Source organism: Mastigoproctus giganteus, chromosome 7, assembly GCF_048544385.1.
Source record: "Mastigoproctus giganteus isolate SK-2022 chromosome 7, ASM4854438v1, whole genome shotgun sequence".
Taxonomy (NCBI): domain Eukaryota; kingdom Metazoa; phylum Arthropoda; class Arachnida; order Uropygi; family Thelyphonidae; genus Mastigoproctus; species Mastigoproctus giganteus.
This window is the reverse complement of record NC_143581.1, coordinates 18,315,807-18,330,694: the sequence shown is the minus strand read 5'-3', so window position 1 is coordinate 18,330,694 and position 14,888 is coordinate 18,315,807. Positions and strand designations below refer to the sequence as shown.

The 14,888-nt window shown below is 37.5% G+C and overlaps 1 non-coding gene across 1 annotated transcript; it reads left to right on the top strand.

The window, feature by feature from the left end:
* The first annotated feature begins 7,267 nt into the window (after positions 1-7,267).
* On the top strand, positions 7,268-7,339 carry TRNAE-UUC (transfer RNA glutamic acid (anticodon UUC)). Its single transcript has one exon. It is a non-coding gene; the product is annotated as a tRNA-Glu (tRNA).
* The last annotated feature ends 7,549 nt before the right edge of the window (positions 7,340-14,888 follow it).

The window sequence follows — 14,888 nt, the reverse complement described above, 5'->3', positions numbered from 1 at the left end:
AAAGCTCCAGGTCCTGACGGTATTTCTCCACTTGTTCTCAAAACCTGTGCTCCCGAACTTACTCCTGTTCTTTGCCGCCTTTTTTTTCACTTTCTTATTCCAAAGGTGTTTTTCCTTCTGCTTAGAAATTTGCTCATATCCAGCCAGTTCCTAAAAAGGGTGACAAATCCCTCCCATCCAATTATCGACCCATGGCAATTACTTCTACTCTTTCTAAAATAATGGAGAAATCAATTAACCACCACCTTTTAAACTACCTAGAAACCTTCCATCTGATCAACGATCGCCAGTATGGATTCCGTCAGTGTCAATCCACTGGTGATATTCTGGATTATGTTACCCATTTATGGACTAATTCAATGGAAAAGTTCGGTGAATCGCAAGCTGTTGCTCTTGACATCTCAAAGTCTTTCGATCGTGTTTGGCATAAAGGTCTTCTGAACAAGCTTCCATCTTATGGTTTGCCAAATGTTTTTTGTACTTGGTTATCCAGTTTTCTCTCTGATCGCTCACTGAGGGTGATGGTAGATGGCTCTCTGTCTTCTGACTTCTCCACTAATGCTGGCGTCCCAACGAGGTTCAGTTCTTTCCCTCACTCTTTTCCTCTTATATATTAATGACCTTCTTCCATTGACCGGAAATGCTATCCATAGCTTTGCCGATGATAGCACATTGCATTCCACTTTTCAGTTTGAGAAACTTTGTCCTGCTCAATCAGCTTCAACTTCTCGAAAATCTGCTATCAATTCCTTAAATGCCGATCTTCAGGTAATTCTCCAGTGGGGCAAAGACAACTTAGTTGCTTTCAATCCTTCTAAAACTCAGTCTTGTCTTATATCTCGCAAAAAGGATTCTTCTGCTCCTATGCTTATCTTTGGTGACACTCCGATTTCTAGGCAAGATGATATATCTCTTTTGGGGATTGCCCTGACTTCTAATCTCTCTTGGCACAAACACATTACAACTATTACTTCCTCTGCATTTAAAAAACTTGGTTTTCTCTTTCGCTCTCGGCATTATTTTTCTTCCACACAGCTGTTCACTCTGTACAAATCGCAAATCTGCCCTGCCATGGAATATTGTTCCCACATCTGGGGTGGTGCCCCCAAAACCTCTCTCAGGCTTCTTGATTCCATTCAGAAGAGGGCAGTTAGGTGAATTAATGACTCATCTCTAACAGAGTCTCTCCACTCGCTTTCTCATAGACGCTGTTTCTGCTGCATGCCTCTTCTACAGATACTTCCATGGGCACTGTTCTTCTGAATTGGCTTCTATAATTCCCGCTCTCTCTTTCAAAACAGTCCGAACACGTGCCGCCACCAACCAACCTCCATTTACTGTCTAACTTCCAACTCACAGAACCAACTTTTCATCTTCCTCGTTTATTCATTGAACTGCCGTTTCGTGGAACAACCTTCCTTCATACGTATTTCCTGAAAATTACAGTCTACAGAAGTTCAAGTTCAATGTCAACAAATATCTACTTTCGTCTTCTCAGCCTCCAACCCAAGCACGGTACTAAGTACTATAGGTTCAAATACTTCTCGTGTTTGGGGTTCTTATAAAAAAAATTAATTACTTCATAATCCAATAACAACAACATGTCTATTGACAGTGGACAGAAATGTTACTATCCCACGTGGTCTAGTGGTTAAGATACCTCCTTCTCCATGAGGAAGCCGCGGTGTGCTTCTCGGCATGCGTATTGTTTTTTTTTTAGGAAACAGTTATCTTATTTGGGTATTTAATGTTATTATTTATTTATTTAAAACTTTTGTTCCATCATAACGTCGATAGGACTGTTTTTCAAAATTCCTTTTGGATGGAAAAAGCAGTCTTGGATGCAAGTTCAGCTGAAATTTCGTGTCAGGTTCGGTAATAACCCACCATGGATGCATTTGCTTGACGATTGGTATACCATGTCGATGGGCTCACAAATAAAATTCTGTGGCAAAATCACTTACCTGACGTACAAGCTCCCTTCCCTTGAATGACTTGAAGAAGAAAAGGATCACTTCAGCCATCGACACAGTTACATTAGCCACGATACAGCGCAACTGGCAAAAAGTTGAATATTGTTTGGATGTGTGCCGCGTTATTTCTGGAAGTCATGAAGAAATATAGATGTTATTTCGATTGCAATTTTGAATATTTCTAATTTTCTTCCAGTACTTTTTTTTTTTTTTTTTTTTCATATGTATGAAAGTATTTTTGACGTACTCTGTACATATTCGGTAAAAAGTGTGGCTATCCATTTTTTTTTTTTTTTTTCAAACAATACTTAAAAGTCAATTTCATCGGCTGGTAACTTTCAATAAATTATAATACGACAGACAAACCACAAGAATCTCATGTGATATAGTGGTTTGCGTACCCAACTTCCATCCTCGAAATCCAAGTTTGATCTATGAAAAGTTTTTTCTTTTTTTTTTTTCTTTTTTATGTGCGTCTGAATTTTTAATTTCCGTTAGTTTAATTCGATTTTTTTAAAAATCTTTTTACTATACAGTTCGTGAGTTTTGAAAAACCATTGATTACTGTAGAGTTCAAGGATAAAAATCACTTCATTTAGTCTTCTTTTGTTCTTCCAGTCAACTGTACCAGGATCAAGAAACACCGAGTAAAAACAATGATTGAAATCACTCATGTCATTTTGAGTCATCTTAAATACTACATAAAATAATTAGTAGTAGTAGTATTAGCACCAGCCAAAAAAAAAGTTCCCGAGTTACCCTGAGAGAGAGAGAGAGAGGTAGAAGGGAATCACCAAGAAAGAGAAGAATGATGATATCCAGCTGAGGACCCTGGGTGTGCCAAGCCCATGCTCACCAGATGTGAGCCCCTGGGGCTAATGTTTGGATGAAAGGGTAATCCTCATTTTTCCCTCCTTCTCTGCATGATCGAACTATCTATTTATCAGTTTAGTATCTATCGAACAGTCCTATCTGTCGAACTATTTATCAGTTTAGTATCAGGTTCTGGAATAATCCACCGTGGATGCATTCGCTTCACGATTGGCACAAGTATATTTTAGTTACCGAATATTTTAATTTCCAATTGCTATGTCGATGGGTGTTGCTCACAAATAAAATTCTGTGGAAGCTCGCCAACCAGACGTCCTTGCCAAATGATGTGGATGACTTAAAGAAGAAAAGGATCACTGGAGCCATGAATACAGTTACACATGCATCTGACAAAAAAGTTTGATTACCGTTTGGATGTGTGCAGCATTATTTCTGGAAGTCATGAAGAAATGTAACTGTTATTTTGATTGCAATTTTGAATACAGGCAGGCCTCGCATAAAGCGAGTTCGATTAACGACATTTTCAGTTAACGCTATTTGAAAAATTATACCACTTTTTACTTTACACGATGCAAATTTCCAGTTAACGCGATATTTTTTTTTTTTTTTTTTTTATGCGATAGTTGAAAAAGATTTGAATCGCATTAAGCTTACCGCGAGTCGTACGGTCAATAAACAAACGTTTGCCTGCTGCCCGCCTCGGTGTGTTCCACCAACCATCGGAAGAAGACGTGTTACTTGTTTGTCTCCTGCTAATAAAGTCAATGCACACTTGCATAAAAATTCAAATTTTTAAATGAGCCAGATGAAAATGTTACCGCAAAGGAGATAACTGTAAAAGAACTAGATGAAATCTTTCGTATCGCAGAGAACCTCAAACAAAAGGTTTGAGGTTCTCTGCGATATTTATTTCGCCAGGGCTCAGAGAAGATTGTTGTCCGCTATCGGAAATTGATTGATGAAAAGAGAAAGTCAACACTGTTCAAATATTTCCGCAACAGTCATTTCTTCATTGTGTATTTTATGTCAGAGGTTCCCCAACTTTCTCGGTTCACGGCGCCCTTAGTGTCTGAGTAATTTTTTCAAGGCGCACCCAGACCAAAAGAAATACCTAACAGTTCCGTTTAGTAGTTAGGTCCAAACAACTTAATAAGAAATGCTGAAACTGTAAACTACCTCGAGCTAGTAGTTCGCGCGGTGTCCGACAGATGTCGAGTATCGCTGTGTTTCCCTCGAAAATTTAAAATATTCCGCGGCGCGCAGTTTGTGAACCCCTGTTTTATGCAATAAACATTTAATTCCATAATTATTTTCATTATCTTTTACGTTGTATACAATTAAAAAGTTATTTAAAAGGTATTTTTAAAATTCTTTATGGACATTCCAGAAGGTCAAGGACCAATTATAATTTTTCCTATTGGTTATGATATTCGATTATCGCGTTTCCGTTTTGCGCGATGCACTCGCGGGACGAATTAATCGCGTTAATCGAGGCCAGCCTGTATTACTAATTTTCTCCTAGTACATTTTTTTTAAATTCATATGTATGAAAAAAAAAAGTACAGGGTTGTTAAAATTAAAGTATCCCTACGTAGAGGGCTTTGGAGCGAGTTCTAAGGCTCGTACTGCAGAGAAATTTGGACAACAGGTACAATAAAGAATCCGATCGCCATTTATTGGGAAAAAATTAGTTACAAAATTTGTCACTGTGTGGTACGTAACTATCTTAGTTCTTCTTCTTCCAGTCACATAGTTGTTGTGACCACCAACAAAATCCTCCAACTGCATCGATCATATGCTATACGAGCGGCATCGCAAAATGTCACACCCAAACGTTCACTGATCCCATCCTTCCAACTAGTTGCAGGTCTTCCTTTAACAGCAGCTTTGGGAGTTGGTTTTGTTATGGTCTCTGTGGCATCAGATAATGTGGTGGTATGCCATTGCCTACCACATGGCCGATTTTGAAAAGGGCCGGCTTTAATCATAGGAAGAGTCATCATGCATCCCACAAGATGCTCTTGAAGAGGAAAGGTGACTACAGCAGAGCCCCACTTAGTGTTCCCCATTATTATTATTTTTTTAATCTTCAGTGAGGTGGCGCATTATCCCTCTTCCAATCTCTATCTAATAATGACCAATATATTAATGATTTTTTAATTTTCTTAAACATATTTTCATGTTTTTACAGGCTTAGTCCCAATGAATAAATTTTAATTATAGCCAGATAAAATGTTAAGTACTTACGCTATGCTGTAACACAGGCAAACAGTCAGCTGACCGTTAGAACTAAGAACGTTCCAACTGTCAAATAAACGCATATCTATAAGTAGTTGAATACTGCCTGATATGGTGCAAAAACACTCAATCCCAACTACAATGCAACTTGTTAACAAGATGATCACTAAGAAAAATCAAATAACTCTTCTTAACACTTTAACATAAAATCCAGGAGCACACAGTAACCGCGTTAAGCATAGACAGTGCCCAGTAGACAGCATAGACAGTGCGCCACTGTCTATGCTAAACGATTATTATTATCGTAAAATTATTATTACCATAGCGCCACTACTCATCTCAACTGTACTGTATAAAAGCAAAGCAGTCTCTTCAAAATCATACAGTAGATGTTTAGCCTGCACTACAGCATCAGCAGCAATTCCAACAACGTTGCAGGAAAAGGCGCTATTAGTGAAGCTGTACTAGCAGAACAGCAACGTTGCACGAAAGGCGCTATTAGTGAAGCTGTACTATCAGAACAGCAACGTTGCAGGAAAAGGTGCTATTAGTGAAGCTGTACTATCAGAACAGCAATAATACAGCTGTGGCTATCAGAGAAATTTCGCGTCAGAAGGCGTGGACCTATGACTGTTTGTGCTGTCCGCAAAATGATTGCAAAATTTGAAGCGACAGGACTCAACCAGGTAGAGGTCGAAAACAAGTGGACCCCTCTGGTGTTGAAGAAATGGCTATTGTTAGTCGTCAAGTCAATCTCCATGTGGTAGCGCAAGTGTGCCAGCTGTTTCTCGTGAAGTGGACATGCCGTATTCCACTGTAAGGCTAGTAATGCGTCAGGTGTTGCGGTACTATCCTTACAAGATGCACATGCTACACCGCTAAAGCATGGTGATGCAGATATTCGTTTCAACCCCTGGCTTTTAGCTGTGAAGGGTATTGTGTACGGCATGTGCGTTTTGTATGCAATAAAGAGTTCTTCTATACGCACTTCAGTTTCTGGCGCGAATGACAGTGGACATCACTTGGCCATGGAACATCCTTTGGAGTGATGAAGCCCACTTCTGCTTAAATGGACAAGTATTGAATACGCACAACTGTCGCATTTGGGCAACAAAAACCCTCGAGTTATCCAAGAGGTCCCATTGCATTCTCTAAAAGTGAGTGTGGTGTGGATTTATGGCCACATTCATGATTGGGCCATATTTTTTTGAACAGGTAACTGGAATACCCCGCACCTGTTCCGTCACTGGACAGCGATATTATGAAATCTTGGCAAATTTCGCAATACCAGAGCTGCAACAATGTGGGTACCTTAAAGATACCATATTCATGCAAGATGGTGCACCACCCCACATCCACCGTTATGTCCAAAGATTGCTAAGGCAACACTTTACAGACGAACGGGTAATCTGCCGTTGTTTCCAGACATCTTGGCTACCCCGATCACTGGACCTCACCCCATGTGACTTCAGGTTGTGGGGTTTTTTGAAGAGCCAGGTGTACTGGGAAGGATGGCAGATCTGAAGGACAGCATTAGATGTCATGTGCTGGCTATTCCAGTTGACATATTACATTCTGCTGTAGAAAATGCTGTTCTTCGAATGTAAACCGTTGTTGACCAAAATGGAGGACACATTGAACAATTGTAGCGCTTTTCAAGTGACAAATTTTGTAACTACAGTAATTTTTTTCCAATAAATGACGAGCGCATTCTTTATTGTATCTATTGTCCAAATTTCCCTTCAGTACGAACCTTAGAACTCGCTCCACAGCCCTCTACATAGGGATACTTTAATTTTAACAACCCTGTACTTTAGGTAAAAAGAAAAGTGTGGCTGTCCAAATTTTTTTTTTTTTTTTTCTTTCAAGCAATACTTAAAAGCCAATTTCATCGGCTGGTAATTTTCAATAAATTATATTACGATAGACATATCACAAGAATCCCATGTGATGAATGGTTTGATGGAAACTTTCCCCATGGAGTTTTTTGTCTTTTTTTTCTGTGCGTTTGAATTTTTAATGTTAGTTGAATTCGAAATTTTAAATCTTTTTATTGTTACAGTTCGTGTAGTTTTGAAAACCCAATGACTAGATTTCTAGGATAAAAATCACTTCATTTAGTGTCTTCGCTTGTGCTTCCACTGAACTGTACCACAATCAAGAAACTGGATAAAAACATTGACATCGAACCGCATATCAATCAGTTATGAGAAATCTTATCATAATCCCATGTGGTCTAGTGGCTAGGATACCTGGCTTTCACCCAGGAGGCCCGGGTTCGATTCCCGGCATGGGAACATTTTTTCATATACGAAGTTTCACCAATGAAGTCCTGATCATTTTAATTATAACCTGGGTTCAGAATTGCTGCAAAACGTTTATTCTATCGAAAATTCGAATGTTTGAATAATTTCAAACACCCGGAAAATTGGAAAGTACTTCAAACATCAGAGGCCAATATCAAAAGAAACATTGTTACACGATAATGTGAATAGAAACTTTTAATTTAATTCGTCAGTTTTATTTTATTTTTTTAAATTTTTATATTCAATGAACCAACTGAACTCTGAATAAAGCGATGTAAAGCAGCACCAATAAACAGTTGAGCGACAAAAAATGGAGTTAAAGAATTATGTTCACTAAATATTTTTTGAAAGCTTTACGATTTTTGAAAAAAATTAAGACCTGTTCTAAAAAGATTACTGTATGTGTGTCTCATATGAATCGTTAAATACTCACCCAGGAATACATTTTTTCAGTCGTCAACCAGTAATACATGGGAATCAAAATATTTTTCTAATCCCAAGTCCTTTTCTTATAACAAGATTCTAGTAAACCATTTTCTTTTCATTAATTTTTTGTATTTTAATATTTTTTGTCCGTTAAACAAAAAAAGTGAATTTAAATTTATTATTTTGGTTCTAATATCTAAGATAACTCCAAGCAACTTCACCTCCTTCCACTTTAATCTATAAATCACTCAAAACTAAAAGCACGAAAGCAATATATGTTGCACCACCTTCCACTTTAGCCTATAAATCACTTAAAACTAGAAACACGAAAGTAGTGTGTTATCTGTTCTCAAAAAATATAACAATTGTAACATTCACGCATTGTCATTTCCAGCTATTGTTTACAGTTGTGTGTAGCTGGTGTTATTTGTCTCCCAAGTATCTTTCCATTTTCCCCTTTAAAATCTGATTTACCTACATGCATTAGTGTCTGAAAAGCTTAATATCTGTGCTGTAACAGTGTAATTGGCCTCTTTATATGTTTGATTTGTAATTATAAGTTGTTTATTAACTCCAGGGGCTCACATCTGGTGAGTATGGGCTTGGCACACCCAGGGTCCTGAGCTGGATATAATCATTCTTCTCTTCATTGATGATTCCCTTCTACTTCTGACTTTCTCTCTCAGGGTAGCTCAGAAATTTTTTTTTTTTTTTTTCGTTTGGTTGGCGCAGCAAAAGCCTCAGGCTTCCTTGCACCACATGGCTAATGATAATAATACTTCCTCACTAAAGCTCTATATGAGAACCAGCATGGTGTTTGCTTTTCCAGACTCTTTTAAAATTTTCGTTCCGATTTGAAACCAAACAAATTTCAAAACTTAAAACTTACACTGCAATTGCAGAACTGAAGTCTTTCCTGGTAAAGAGTAACCGTTAGTTTCTCCCACTAATCGTGTTATTTCTTCTCTGCACTTATTCCAACAGATCCACATCCCTCCTACCACCTCAATTATCGCATACAGGTCTGAAGACCTGTATGCAATACTCGAGATATGGGCAAACCATTTCCTCATACAACTGTGTAATCATCTCCTTATCCCTGCTGGCAAAATTCCTGTATATGATTGACAAATCCTGATGAGCTGTCTTGCCAGTATGTCTGTACTGCTCAGAGTACTTTGTCTGACAGTACAATAATACCCAAGGTCCTTTCATTCTCCACTACCCTGATTATTGCACAGTTGTTATTCTGGAATTATTGCTACTCAAATGCATCTTTGCACAGTATCTTGCATTTGTCAGTGTTAAACTTCAATTGCCTTTTTTCATCTGCGTAACTTTTTTTTGCATGTTGTTGCAGTAGCATACCAATTAGTCATTAACCATCCTACCAACCTTCATATTATCTGAAAATGTAGGCATTAACCTTAATATGCTGCCTTCATCAGTATCATTAATAAAAACAGAAAACAATAATGGACTCAGCACTGAGCCATGGGAACTACAATAATAAGAGCAGTGCATGCACCCATTGATAACCACTTTGACTTCTCCCACCCAACCATCTCTCTATTCATAGCCCAGAATTTCAATATGTAAAGTAGTCTTTCACATGGAAATGTCAAGCTTTTCTAAAATCTTAAGTATATGTCAAAATTATTTTTTGCATCCAGTTTCCTTGTTACTGCATCATAGCTTCTAATCAGATTGGAGGAAGGATTATGTCTCCCTTCAGAAATGTTGAAATTTTTTAGAAAATAAGCCATGGAACTTTTCTTAAAAGGTTCCTGGTTTTAAATGCACACACAAGGTTTGGCTTTGCATTAGCAAAACCTCTTGTGTTAGAATGGACTGATCTTGATGCTGGTGAAGGCTCAAAGTTGCAAAGAGCTGATATAAGATGGTAGTTTGTACATGCCAATCAGCTTTTAAGTGCCTGCAAAGGAAGGCTAGGTCGGCATTGAGATCTTTCTGACTTCTAATATGTAATTATGATGGGGGCAAGACATGCAGATATGAGTATCCTGGCAACAGCATAGTGTCTCATAACACAGCAGTGGCCGAACTAACCACCAGTACTACACAGGAACAGCAAGACCAATATCCACATGGACTATGCACTAGACATTGGCTCTTATGGATTAGGACAATTGACAGCTATCATGCTTACTGCTAGACACAAGAAACTGTGCTTTGCATGAGTATTAGCACCAACACTGGGCCACCGAGTTGAAAATCTTTTGCGTTCTGATTAATCCTGTTTCCAATTCTATCACTCTGATGGGTGTGTGCACATTTGGAGAAAGCAACATGCAGAGCACCTGGATACACAGTTGGTGTTTGACAGGCTGGAGGTGGTGGTATGGTTTGGTTTGTTTTTGTAGCATGCCCCAAGTCCTCTGATCACCATCAATGAATGATCACCATTAATCAACAGCTCGACAGGAATGCCTATCATTGGTGACTACTTCCCTTCATGAGTGTAATGTATCCAGATATCTCCATTGTCTATCAAGAAGAAAACATGCTAGTTAGCAACCTACCTCAAGGGCTTGCAGGTTGCTAACTGGTTTCAGAAACATGAGTGAATTCTATGGCAGCTGTTATTGGGTTTTTAGGAGCATCAGCAACCAAGGCCATGTACATTGATTGTGAAATTGTGTGTTCTGAAGTTAATTTTCTGTTTGCTGGATGGAAAACGTTTCCAGGAGAAAAACCAATGCTACTCTCGCCTGAAACCAGACTAACTCAGCCACGCTGTGAAAACGACCCATAAAATTTCCTCACGTCATCAATGGGAATTGAGTTCAGGTCTTTTCCGACCAGTGTGGGGATGAAGGTAACTGTGCTACCCACAAGCACCTCATGATTGCCTAACTCATCAATTGTGACCCAACTGAGCACGTTTGGGACTTACTGGAAAAGGATGTTTGATGCTACAAGGGTAATTCAAAAAATAAGTTACATTAAAAAAAATAAGACCATTGTAGCCCAAGAGACATTTATTGAGGTATGTAACATTATGCAATAGAAAGCACATACCTTGCACTTTTCCAGTCACAGAGTTGGTGTAAACACTTCTTGGAATGTGATTAAACTTTCAATTCCCTAATGATAGAAATCCACTCCTTGATCATTCAGCCACTGCTGAACTGCTGTTTGCACCTGCTCGTTTGCAAATCGTTGTTCCCCTAGATGTTCTTTCAGCTTGTGGAAGATGGGAGTCACAAGGCGAGAGATCGGGACTGTACGGCTAATGTTGCATACCTCCCATCCAAAATTCTGGAGCAAGTGTCGTGTTGTGCGTGCATTGTGTGGCATTGTCCTGAATGAGAACACCTTTGCTTAACTTTCCAGGCCTTGTTTCTTATGGCTGTTCGCAAAGATCATGTTTGGCAGTATGAGGCAGCATTGTTGTGCCTTTTGTCATAAATTCTGTGTAAATGACTCCTTCACAGTCAAAAAACAGTGGCCATGACCTTTCCTGCGATGGTGCAACTTTGAATTTCTTTCACACAGGCAATGTTGTGTCTCCATTCCATAGATGCTCTCTTCATTTCTGGGGTGAAACGGTGCACTGTTTCATCGCCAGTGATGATGTGGCATAAGAAGTCTGGCCTTCCACAGAAGTGTTGAAGGAAGGCTAGAGAAGACAAAAAATGCTGACCTTTGTGTTCATCTGTCAGTGGACGAGGAACCCATCATGCACACAATTTGCGATATTCAAGATGTTCACATACGATGGAATGAACACTGCCTACTGAAATATCCAACTCCTTTGCCACTTCTGCCACTGTCAGTCTTCAATTATTGTGAATCATTATATCAACCTGCATCACGTCTGCAGTGGTTGATGTTGAAGGCCTTCCTTTTCAATCGGCATCCATCAATTCTGTGCAACCACTTTCAAACTACTGGCACCACTTCACTATGGCTGGACGCAACATTGCATTTGACGAATCTCGGAACAATTTGTAGGTAGTTGATTGCTGGAACAGACTTCCATCTGTTGTTGTGGAAGTTGATAGCTTAAATAAATTTGGAATGACCGGATAGATGAAATGGGAATGGTTTTATTTATTTATTTATTTATTTTTTTTTTTTTTTGGCCGATGCTCTATAAGCTTGCTTTCTTGCATCATATGCCTATGCTCTATAAGCTTGCTTTCTTGCATCATATGCCTATGCTAAAGTGTGACTTGTACTTGACTGTAACTTGTACACATGTACTAAACAGAAAGTATTAGCTAGTGGAGAACTTGGTTGGAACTTGCTGCACCACATATAACTAAGTTATGAACTAAAAGGAATTATTTTTCAGTCTGCCTCCTTATGTGTTGTCTTACGTAGTTCCAGTTGAAGTGACAGTACCTTTCAAATGCATACATCTTAAGGCTAATTACCAAATTTTCCATTACTAAATGTACTTAAAGTACATTTAGTAATGGAAATATAGTGAATCAGTGATTACAACAAAGAAAAATAATGATAACTGATTATAAAAGTGTCATCAGTCTTGCTGTGAAAGCATTTTGGTTCTAATTATTGTTATTTTACTTGTATAATAGCTTTTGTGTGTGTGTGTGCGTGCATGCATGCATGTGTGCTGAACAAAATGGATAAAAAACATTATGGCCACCAGAACTATTTTTATTAGATGTCAAGTGAGAGAAATTATCAACCACCGTATAGTGGTTGATCTGGGGACCAATGATGGTGTTTTGCTGGCAAGAATAAATACAAATTTCTGTACAAACCATGGCAGCAGCATTTAGCAGAGTAAAAAACATTCAAGAAACTATGAAATTCATTTACATCAGAAAGCTGGTTTTTATCTCTACATTTCCAGCATCATACTGCTCACACTTTGAAAGTTCCTGAAGCGTTCTCAGGTTTGCAATCTTTCAGTTTCTGTTATTACAATCATGCACACAACATGCACGCACGCACACATTCAGAAATCCCCCCTCCCAACGTACAGGCACGCACACACGCACGCACACGATTCTCTTTCATGCACTTTTGCTCGCTATTGTAAAAGAAACATACAGAAACTTGCACTTTAGTATGTAAACTATTAACAGATTTCTCTTATTTTTAACTACAGTTTCTTTTGCTATTACAACATGTACAAATTGATTTGGGTGTATTACAGTTGCATAAAACAATACAAAAATGAGTACGGCTAGAATGGGAAGATGTTTCAAATGCTGTGTATGATACAGTTTATACAGTTTTAAATAAATAGGGGGGTAAATATTCAGTAAATTGGTCAAGATATCACAGCCACATGCCCTGGCCTGACTTAGTCCTTCTGTCAGAAACAAATTACACCAAGCACCCCAATCAGAAACACTTTGTACCTGTAATAGTATTGCATGACAAATTATGAACAGGCCTATTTAAAAAAATGACTTTTTTTTTCCCCACAAAGAAAAATAGACATGTAAAGCTTCCAAAATTACCAAGTATACATAAATATATCAATCATGCAAAATACATGCATATGATATCCAATCAATATGTACCAACACTCAATTATATTTAAAACCTCAAAAATATTGATAGTTATATCTGAGTGTAATACATTAGTAAATACCTACCAAGTCTAAAATACATATGGTCCAACTAATGAATGCACACAAAGTATTATAACATGGAACAGCAAATTTCTTCTCTCTTAACAGTAAAGTATTTTATAGTAAACTGGCAGCAGTTGTGATTACTTAACAATATATATTAAAAAAAAAAAAAAAAACTATGAAGCGGTGACTAAACAAATCAGATCTAATACCAGATAATGCTAAATGGTGGAAATAGGAAATGAACCAGTCGATTGCATTTTATTTCATAGAAAGCCTTCACCTAATACTTTAAATAATAAAATTAGAAGAAACTCTCAAAAGTACCCACAATAAGCTTCAAGTTCTTTTCCGGAAAACACCAAGGCAATTAAAGCCAAGAGGAGTCTGTTTATAAAATGAAAGGTTGTCACAGGTTAGTTTCAAGAATGAAAAACTCAAGTTGCTAGGGAGAAAAAAAAATTCTCTGGTTGAGACCAATTAATGAAATCGCAACACAGAAAGGCTAATGATAAACACCACTTAGCCAAAATAAGTAAAGCACTATAATCCAAACTGAACTATTATCAGTTTTTAAAAAAAAACATAGGAAGTACGAATTTAAGACTCAATCTCCAAGGCTCATGAGTTGCTCTTGGAAGTATCGGCTTGGTTAAATGGAAATGGAACCAGAAAAACTACATGTACAACAGACTTCTGATTATCCAGGAGTGGATTAAACAAGCTGCAGATTAAGCAGGATCCCCATGGTCACCACTAGAGTTTAGCTAGATACCAAGAAGAGATATGTGGGATCTATTACCATTGTTGTAAATATAACTCTTGAATTTCTCAGCAAACTCAGTGCATCTTTGTTTTCTTCCAACTAGAGCTCACTCTATATTTAATTTACTACTGTATGGTTAATTTTAATATTCCTCTCTGCATTTTTAATAGGCACCATTGTGTTAAAACAAACTGATTGTTTTCTCTACTAAACAAAACCTTGAGCAAGCTCTTGAATAAACATAAAAAAGGTGCCAAAGTGTCTACTTTAATGAGTGAGTACAATATTGGAAAACAAACTTATGCAATATAAAAAAAAAAGGATAAATTAATCATGCTTGCCAGGATTTCTGATAGTTTACACTTTTAGAAATGTGAATATGTAAGTAAATAAATTTATGTTTGTCACAATTCACAGCTTTTTTTTTTAATTTTGCAAATTATTCATCCAGGATTTCAATAATCTGGGAAAATTTATTTCCTGACCACCTCAGATAACTGTGAGTCTACCTAACCAACATCCACCAAGGTTTGAATGAAAAAAATTAATTTTATCCTAAAATTTCAGCAAAACAAATAATTAAAATAAAAGGATAGGAATGCTAAAGGATTTCAAAGTAAAGCTGTCTACAAAAATGCAAAAGTTTTGTGGGCAAAAGGAAAAAAATCAAAAAAAGTGTTAACAGGACACTTCAAATTAAACAAAGACATTCATTATTTGCTAATGACTTAAAAGCATACATTAATATATATACATAAAGATACTA